Raw genomic sequence first — 9421 nt, 5'->3', positions numbered from 1 at the left:
GGCACACAACCTTGCCTGTGAGCAAAGAAGCCCCATGCAATCTATTGTCCAGCCAATCAGAAGAGCTGCCCTGAGGACCAGTAAAATATTAATAAGGATTATTTTGATGCAAAGACACTCTAAAAACTTCAAGAATAAAAATATTAAGGCTAATAATAAAACAGGACTACGCAGCGTGTCCACATTTAAAGAGGCAACATCTCAAATCACCTTCACTTTCACTGTGTGTGTTTGAATTCGCAAGTATTCAGACTAGATTAATTGTTTTTAATAAAACAGGAAGTGAGAACAGAAACACGTGAATAAACTTGAGGATAGACCAGTAAACAAATAAGTAAATAACATACTCAAATACTAAGGCTAAATTATAATAAAACTAAAGCTTCCAAACATGCTGAAGACAACACGAAGGTCAAAAAGCAAAACTATAACACCAAACAAAGAATTCACCATCAGAGGTTCAAAAGCCCACAGTTGAACCTGGGATCATAACACAAAGATTTTAAACTAATAAACAAGAGAAATAAAGAACAAAGATTGGACATATGAGGGACATTATGGTGCTTTGTAGCTGTAGCTGGTTACTAATGGACATTCCAGGCTATGATTTTGTTGGTACATGTACCTAAATATGTGAGTCAATTATGTTTTCTTTTCCAGTGGTACCCTATTAAATTGCTTGCTCTATTTATCATTCTTATTTCACCAGTCATCGCTACAGGTCTTTGAAGTTCACTGACATGTCACTGTGGTGTCCGGTCCCATGTAGCTGTTGGTGTCTTCCTGTTTGAATGCACCTTGATGCTGTGTTCAAACTGACTGCATTAAAAGGGCCCATCCTTTCAGAAAAAGAACACACACACAGGTCAAAGGGAACAAAAGTCAAACTTTATTATTACTGAAAACCCACAGTGTAAGAAAGCAACAGCAAACTAATCTTCCAGTTAAAACAGGAAATGACCAAAAGATAAATAACTGAAACTGTGGCAGAAAGACTAATATTAAAGATGATTAACAAAGGTCTGTGCCTGGAATAACACTAGAGGGAAGTAAGGAAAGCCATGATAATCGAGAAACCAACATCATGCAGCAATAGCCCTTCAACCACATATTACCAGAAAGTTGATTTTTTATCATTTAAATCATTATTTTAACATTTAAAGATAAAATAACTGCACAACTGATAACTGTCTAGAGCTGCTGTATTTTAGCGTCTGATAAGCCTTCGAATTCACTGATCCGTTAGTCATACTGGACTTTGGTTTTCATATCTCACCTATCTCTGAAATAACACGCTTCCTCAATCAATTTTGGGGTGTCTAACTTTCAAATTTCATTTGAAATCAAAAAATAGTTTGTGGTACTGCTTAGATAAGAGTGGTTTGGACATGTGAGGACCTCTAATCTATCCAACCTTACACTGTGGAAAATTCAGAGCTAGCTTTGATATATGTCCTGTGTGCTGCGGTTAGATGGCTGTTCAGCAGGTTTTTCCCTTTAATTTTCACCTCATCGGGGAGCTTGGACAGAAAACGTCTCTTATCGCCTGTTTTAATGCAACATGTGAAGTTAGACTAAAAGAGAAACTTGCCATCCAGCAGCATGAAAGTGGCACAGACGCACACACCTGAATGCTCACACAGGTACTAACATAACCTCACAAAGAAACAGATACATGCATTCCCACATCCATTACACAGAGAGTCAATAAAGAAGCACACACAGGCCAGGGGGGATGGCTGGGGAGACACAGAACTGAAACACATGCACTCATGCAGTGCACCACTGGGGGTTCGATTGCCTCTCTATGTCAAATCAGTGCATTCCTTATTAAAGGTCCTTTTCTTCTCTCCCCTCTTCTTTTCTCCATCCCCTTTTTTCCTCTCCTTTTCCCTCCTGTCTTTGCATCCTCTTCCTCCCCCCTTCCCTCTCCCTCTTTCCCTTTCCATTCCTCTCTTCCCTCCCTCCCACTCCTCTGTCAGAGAGCAGATCTGCCTGAATAATTTCTTCCCCCTGGACCAGCTCTGCTCTTTAATTCATGAGCCAGAGCGCAAGAGTGTGTGTGTGTATATGTGTGTGTGTGTGTGAGAGAGAGAGAGACCGAGAGCGAGTGAGAGCGACAGTGTTTCAGTGTATGTGCGATTGTGTCAGAGAATGTGTGTGTTTGTGTGTCAGCAAGTGAGAGAACAAAAAAGAGAGCTAGTGACAGAAAGTGTGACACCGGCTGTGTGTGTGAGCAAGTTTCTTTTTCTTTTTTTATTTGAAATTTCACAAAATGTAATTGTGGTGTTTTGTGGTTCCCATATCTTCATTTGTGTGCATTTGCATGGCGACAGCATGTGCACCAATAGCCATGCATATGTGCATGTGGGTGTGCGTTCGTATGTGTGCAGTGATCTTCTTCAACCGCTGAAAGTCTATTTTTAACTTCAGGATGAAGCTGGCTCAGAGTCATTTAGGACCGACTCCTTTGAATGAATCGCTTGCTTCCATTCAGCATTAAGCTCCTTCCACTTCTTCCCAGATAAATCATTTACTTCTTTGCCACTCTCAGAAATTAATCTTTTAGCTCTTTCCGAACACTTCCAAATTAATTATTTGGTTTATTTCAGTTGTTCTAAATTGAGCCATTTAGCTGATTGCAAATCTTAACTGAAACGCTCAGATCATTAACACGGAGTTCATTTCAACTCTAATCAAAATAGTTGGAGTTGAGCTGCATGCTTCTCACACAAGACGTGACTGGACTCCAGAAGAGCATCGCTCCCTTTATTTATTCCAAGTTTAAACAGTTTATGCTTGTAAATTATCCTCCATGTTGTTTTAATAAAAACAAAAGAATATTAAAACGCAGGCATGCCTGCAAGGCATGGACAAGCTGTGACTGGCAGCAGGTGAAATGTTCATCTGTATTCTTTTATTGGCAATAGCAAGAACTGAAAGTGATTTACAGGTTTCATTTCAAGCTGCAATAAATTTGTCCTTACTGTCTGAATTTCATCTGTTAATATTTCAGAAACACAGTTTATTAAGTCCTTAACTTGTAACAATTCGCCGAGCGAACGTGACACGACTCCTAACTATAATAGTGCTGAGCTTTACTGCCAGCAATCATCTGCTGGTAGGTGGAAAATATATATATATATATATATCTTTTTTTTGCCAAGTGGCAGATATCTAATTTTGGAATGAAAGTCTTCATTTTTTATTTGAAGTCTAATTATCTCTGGGAGTTTGTAATCTCTGAACATTCTGCTATAATAATCTGAGTTTTTATTGTGTGACTTCTTCTCTTGATTTTTCATATTCTTTACTAAACAGTTGCTGAGTTTTAAGCATTAACTTTATAGAAAGACATTTAGTTATCTGTTAAATAGGTTTAATCTTTGAGATGATGTACAGTATTGAGTGGTGACTGATTAAAATTAATTCCACATTATCCATTCACATGTGTGAAACATTTTGTAGTATCTTTACACCCCGTTCATTTTCAGTGCATATCAGTGTTTTTTTTATTATTTAATCCCCATAAGGTGAATTGCGTCCAACAGAGTTTGCCCTGTTGTGGGTGTTAAATTTCCATCTCTTCCAAGTCATATCTCACCCCCGTTTTGGCTAAACATTTGGTGGGAGATGAGAAAAAGGGCTAATATCTGCGCTTGTATTATTTTTAAAAATGACGACAAAATGAAATTATTTAAATTTCACATGAAACTGTCTTTTTTTAAGGGATTAACAAATTGCTTAACATAGATCTTTCCTGCAGTGATGGAACCAAATGCAGTCTTGAAAGCGAGTGCAAATAATTCTTGCAGGTGCCCTAAGTTTTGATGGTTATTTATGAACTTCCTGCACAGAGGCAGTGCTGAAACAAACCTTGTTACTACACCCTCTGAAGCATTATTATTATGTCATCATTCTAATAATGTGTGTAATGTGTGACCAGTAAGTGGTAATGTTATCCAGAAGGATTTAAACCTCAAATGCAGAACACTGAAAAAGGTCAGTAGTTTTAATGAGCAATTCTCTGAGCAACAACAGCGGGGAATACTTGCAGGTAAACAGTGAAACAGATTAGGTAAGTAATCTTTCTGGTAAGCTGATCATTCACAAGCTGCAGGGGACTTGGACAAGTTTCTAAATAAGCAGGTAAGTATACTTTAGGCAGCGGGCAAACACTGTTACTGCAGTTTTCCTCTCTTTCCTCAGGCTAAGGTTTCCAATATTTGAGTCCTCAGAGTAGAGATGTTACAGCAGCAAGGGCAGTGAGAGCGGGTGAGGCACACTCTCCAGGTGGGCAGGCAAGTACAAGGTCCATGAGGATACAAACAAGCAGGTAAGCGCCATGCTAATGTATGCATAGGTTAAAAATCTGGCAACAGGTGGTGGTGGAAGCCAGCTTTAAACACTGGTGCGCCTGCCCTGGGTTTCCTGACACCATGCTCAGCACTGAAACAGACTGGTTAACTCACAACATTGCCTCCAGTCACATGGATAGGAGAGAGAAAGAGAAACAGACAGGCGCCACACCTGGAAGACTGTGACAGCAAGACTGTATGTGTCCCTATTTTTTTATCATGTGTAATTGAAGCTAATGTAGCATTTACTTAAAGACTTACAAAGACATCAAATTAAGTTTGAGGATAAAGTTTAAACTTCTAAAGTTAAACGTTTTCTTGAGATATTTCTCAGGTGGTGGAGTTCAAGCTCAGCTCCAAAACCTAAACACTATCATTTTCATTTTGTGAGCACTTTAAAAGACTTCTTATCTGATTTTTTTCTGTGTTTTCCTGATAATGTGCTACGGTTTAAAGCCGTGAACACTACTCTGTCTAATCCTTTGACTTTCCCCAACAATGTTCTCACTCATTCATTCATGTTTCCAGTTATCAGGCAGTAAACCCCCACCTTCCAATCTTCCCTGAAACGACTCAGTGCGGTTCAATTCAATATTTATTGTCCCCTGAGATGAATATGGTTTGCAGATGGAGTTAACAATAAAATAATGAAATAGGAATACACAATAAAAAGGCACAGAAGGAATGCAATAAAATGTAGGAATGAGTAAAATCACAAAAACAACCAACAGTTTTATGCCACACAGGCAAGCATGAGATGATAAAACCCTGCAGGGAGTCAATAGCCGAAATGCTGAAAACCTAAAATCGGTTATCAGTGCTGCTGGTGCTTCTGCTAAAATGAATTGGTGGTAGCACTTATGACTGACAGTAATAGGTTTACAAACAACTTTATCCAATTGTGAGAAGAAGCCTGAGTATTTTTCCTGCAGTGAGTGAATAATGGGACAGCTAGTTAGAGAAAGATCCTGCTGAAAGTAGTTTAACATGTTTTAAAAATAGCTACTGGTAAATATCTCAAATGTTTCGAGCCCATCTTCTTGTTTGGTGTTCTGTTTTTCCATAAATCACTCCAGATATTTCCAGTGTAGCTACACTGATATTGAAACTCAAAAGCACTACAATTGCAGTCCCACATTCTTCAGTTATCTGAAACATCAACAGTAAGCTAAACATCCTGTTTTGGTGTCAGTCCCTTGGGATTAGCGAGCAAAGCGCTCCTTTCTAGACTCTTCATTTTGCACCGACTTTCAACTCTCACACGGCGAGACAGAAATCCACCACGAGAGCAGGAATACAGCAATCTCTCCACCGACAGTAGCCTCAAGGGACCTGAGTACAATGCATGCAGCAGACGAGTTGTGTTATCAGTAAAAGGATACGATTCTCCCCTTTTCCCAGATAAAAAAAAAGCACCGTCTCTCGCTATCACTCTTGCTACTGCTATTGGTTATTACCTGAACACAGAGCATAAAGCTAAATACAACAAGTTCACATCTGTTCTCTTGGGACTGTCAGAAGTGTAAGAAACCATCTTCTGAAGTAAATGTAGACAAGGCAGGTTGAGGGGAATGTGCATTACACCAAAAAGAAAAAAAAGAGAGGAACTTTAGCACTGAATAAGTCCTGGGTTGCGGGGAGCACCGCGGGATGATGGGATCTCAGCAGTGTGCAGAGAAAAAAAGCCCTGAGGTGATGGGTGGTCAAGGTCTTTATGCAGCAGAACACTTTTCCCCAATCTACAATGGAGTTACATGTTTTTGCTTTTGGAGCAGGAGGTTGCCTGGGTGGGCCTGGCTGGAGATTATCGTTCCTGCCCTTTTCTTCGCCCCTGGTGTCGTGCAGCACCTTGATGGGGAGCAGCTGACAGCCGATGACCTGCTCAGCAAGTTAGCGGTACAGACAAGGTGCTGCAGTTTGTCCTTGGAAGCAGGAGGAGGCCGAGGCAGACTGAATACCAGGATGCTTTTGATTATTGCCTCAGAAAAATGAGACGGTTACAGGTTGCGCAGTGTCAAGTTTTCTCGGCTACCATGGGAAGAAGATCGACTGTTGTGCTTTCTTAATTAGGCCGGAGATGTTTTCTTTCCATCTGCAGGCATCTCTGGATTCAAGTGCATTCGAGTGTGTGCTTCAGCGTGTGTGTGTGTGTGTGTGTGTGTGTGTGTGTGTGTGTGTGTGTGTGTGTGTGTGTGTGTGTGTGTGTGTGCGCGTGACATGATGCCCTCTGCAGAAAGGATCGATGTTTGTATGAATATGAAGAGGGAGGTTATAGGGAAAATGCTCTTCTAGCAGATATAGTGATTTATTATACTCCACTCAGAGAGACAAAGACGTTCAGAGAAAAAGAAAAAGGAGGAGCAAGAGAAAGAAACACACAGGGAAAGTTTGCTTGAGGCAATATTACCAGCCTCTGTTGTCTTAAAATCTAGCCTTCAGCCATGCAGTCAGCGGTAGTGTCAATATAGGTTATTGTATGCACACACTCGCGCACACATAGACGCACACATAGACGCACACATAGACGCACACATAGACGCACACATATTTGCAAGGTGGAAAAGCGTCATGCATGATAAGTGTGTTAGAAATAAAAAGTCTCTGCATTGGATAAAATAAAATAAAGTTGCAGCAGAGCATGCGAGCAGAGAGAAATGTCTGGTAACACATGGCTTGATAACACATTTTCAGCCAAGGATGCTGTTACTAGAGTTAATTCATTGTCTCACTCTGGGACTCATTAAAGTGCACAACTAGTACTGCCATTGTAAGAGCACCCAAACTGAGTAAATGTTGTCCCTTACCCTTGAAAACCAGGACTCATTAAAAGACATGAGCGCAAATGAGAGCCCAAAAGGAGCAGGCGTGTGTGACCCATTTTGGCTCTTGTCTGTGCCTCGGTTTCTTGTGCGACACATACACACATTTGCACACACACACGTTCTGAACAGTGAAGTGGCCGATGAACCGAGGCACGATGTGGATGAAGGCCACACATTTCAAATGTGCCAAACCAAATCACATTAGTAACTTAAGTGAAATCTAATTAAATCAAGTTAAATCAGCAGCTGAAGCGGTAAAACCCCTGCTGGTTAGTTCTCCACCTCGCAGCGATGACAAAGGGGTGCTTTTCTTACTTTTCTTCTTCAAACGCACCCAACTGTAGCTTTGTTCCTGCTCTTTCTCTTCTTTTTGTGCTTCCTATAATTTTCCTCACAGCAAACCACAGAGGGTTTGCAGATAGGGGCTGATCCATTACTCAGCCAGTAAAAGTCATACCAAAGTTGAAATTAATTGACTAGTGGTCTAATCAAACGGTGAAAAAAAAAAGAGTAAAATGCTAATAAAACAGTCTTATTTTCAGTGGCCAGATGGTGGCTCTCTAATAACCTTTTTTATCTACCGCCTATGATAGAAATACACATCTCCTTTCTGCTGATTTCTCAGTACCTGTGTAATCAAATACTCCAAAGTCATTCAACCAAACTCCAATTTAGGCATGTGGTCCTTCTCAAGTCTCATGAGTTGAGCCACTTCTTGATCTTTTGGTTGCTGTTTGAGGCTGCAACATTAATCTGTCAAAAGAAACTGTAAAGTAAGTATTCTCTCATAGTGGCCTCATTATATCACCTCACCTTGCAGGCAGCATTTCAAATAATTTTGAAGATGTTTTTGTAATAACTAAATACTTGTAACACTGCAGATCTGTTTTCCTCATTATTCAGTTAGTTTTCCAAAACACAGAAAGTCCATGCCCTCAAATAATTCTGGGCTCTCTAACAATATATGTCTGAATTTTGTTTACACTTGACCGTTAAATGAGTGAGGTCCTCTTTTCTTAATGTACAACTTCTTGAAGCGTCTTGCTTCAGCTGACATATATTGCAATACTGACACCAGATGGTTAAATCTTATAACTGCAATCAAATGACTTCAAACCCGGTATCACAGTCTGCAGTATATGCACACTGAAACTTGTGAGTAGGAGCCAGATGCAGACACTCAGGTCTTGAGCCTGTTCTTGTTTCTGATGGTGAGACACGGCTGAAATGAACTGCATAAGACGAGACACAGGAAGTGAAACCAAAGGTAAAGCATGAGTAACAGTAAACTCACAAAATAAAGCAGGAGGTGAAAAGAAAACATACTGGGAAAATAAAGACTTAATACAAATTGATACAAAAGAAATGACACAATAGCACTGAGGACCAGTGTTGGTCAAGTTACTTGAAAAAAGTAATCAGTAACTAATTACCGATTACTTCCCCAAAAAAGTAATCCCGTTACTTTACTGATTACATATTTTCAAAAGTAATTAATTACTTAGTTACTTAGTTACTTTTTAAAAACACGATTTACAACCTGAATAGGTGATAAAGCGATAGATCTTTCAGCCCAATTCTACTTTTTCTGCATAATCCATCATACAAAATGTAATCAAAAGGAAACGTCTCTTTTTAAAACTTGTTTTATTAGTTTTAATCTTTTAACTTTATGCATCAAGCAAAAATTTAATTATATGCAACATTCTCTGACTGGAAGAAATTTGTTTAATATTTAAACCTATTTTCTGCACATTCCAGCACATAAAATATTTTTTTTTGTGTGTTTACACTCACTCTTTCAAATAGATGCAAGTCAAACACAGCAGAAAATAAATAAAATCAAAGACTAGCGGTCCTGTTGCTCTATTTTCACCTGTAAAGCAGGAGTGCGGTAGGCGGAGGTTTGCCCTGGTGCAGGTGTGCCGCAGCGGTCAGTTGAAGAATCCGCGAGTTTCTCTGTGAGTTTCCCATTACGTCATAGCGCACTCGGTGCTTGCTTGGAAGTTTAGGGGGTTTTTTTTCGCTGTAAAAAGAAGTTTTCTTCCCACACACAACGGACGCTAATGTTTTTGTCACTTTTTATGGAATCAAACTCAAAATAAGGTCAGTACTTCCAAGCTTTAAACGCTGCACGCTCATACTCTCTCCCGCACTCGATATATGATCCACTGTTGATCTGCACACAGCTGTTGTCACGAACGTCGCACTCGCTTACGTCACTGTCATGAGACTTTCTCG

This window comes from Perissodus microlepis, chromosome 13 (genome assembly GCF_051167445.1).
Source record: "Perissodus microlepis isolate ML-2025 ecotype Zambia chromosome 13, ASM5116744v1, whole genome shotgun sequence".
Taxonomy (NCBI): Eukaryota; Metazoa; Chordata; class Actinopteri; order Cichliformes; family Cichlidae; genus Perissodus; species Perissodus microlepis.
This window is presented reverse-complemented; position numbering follows the sequence as displayed.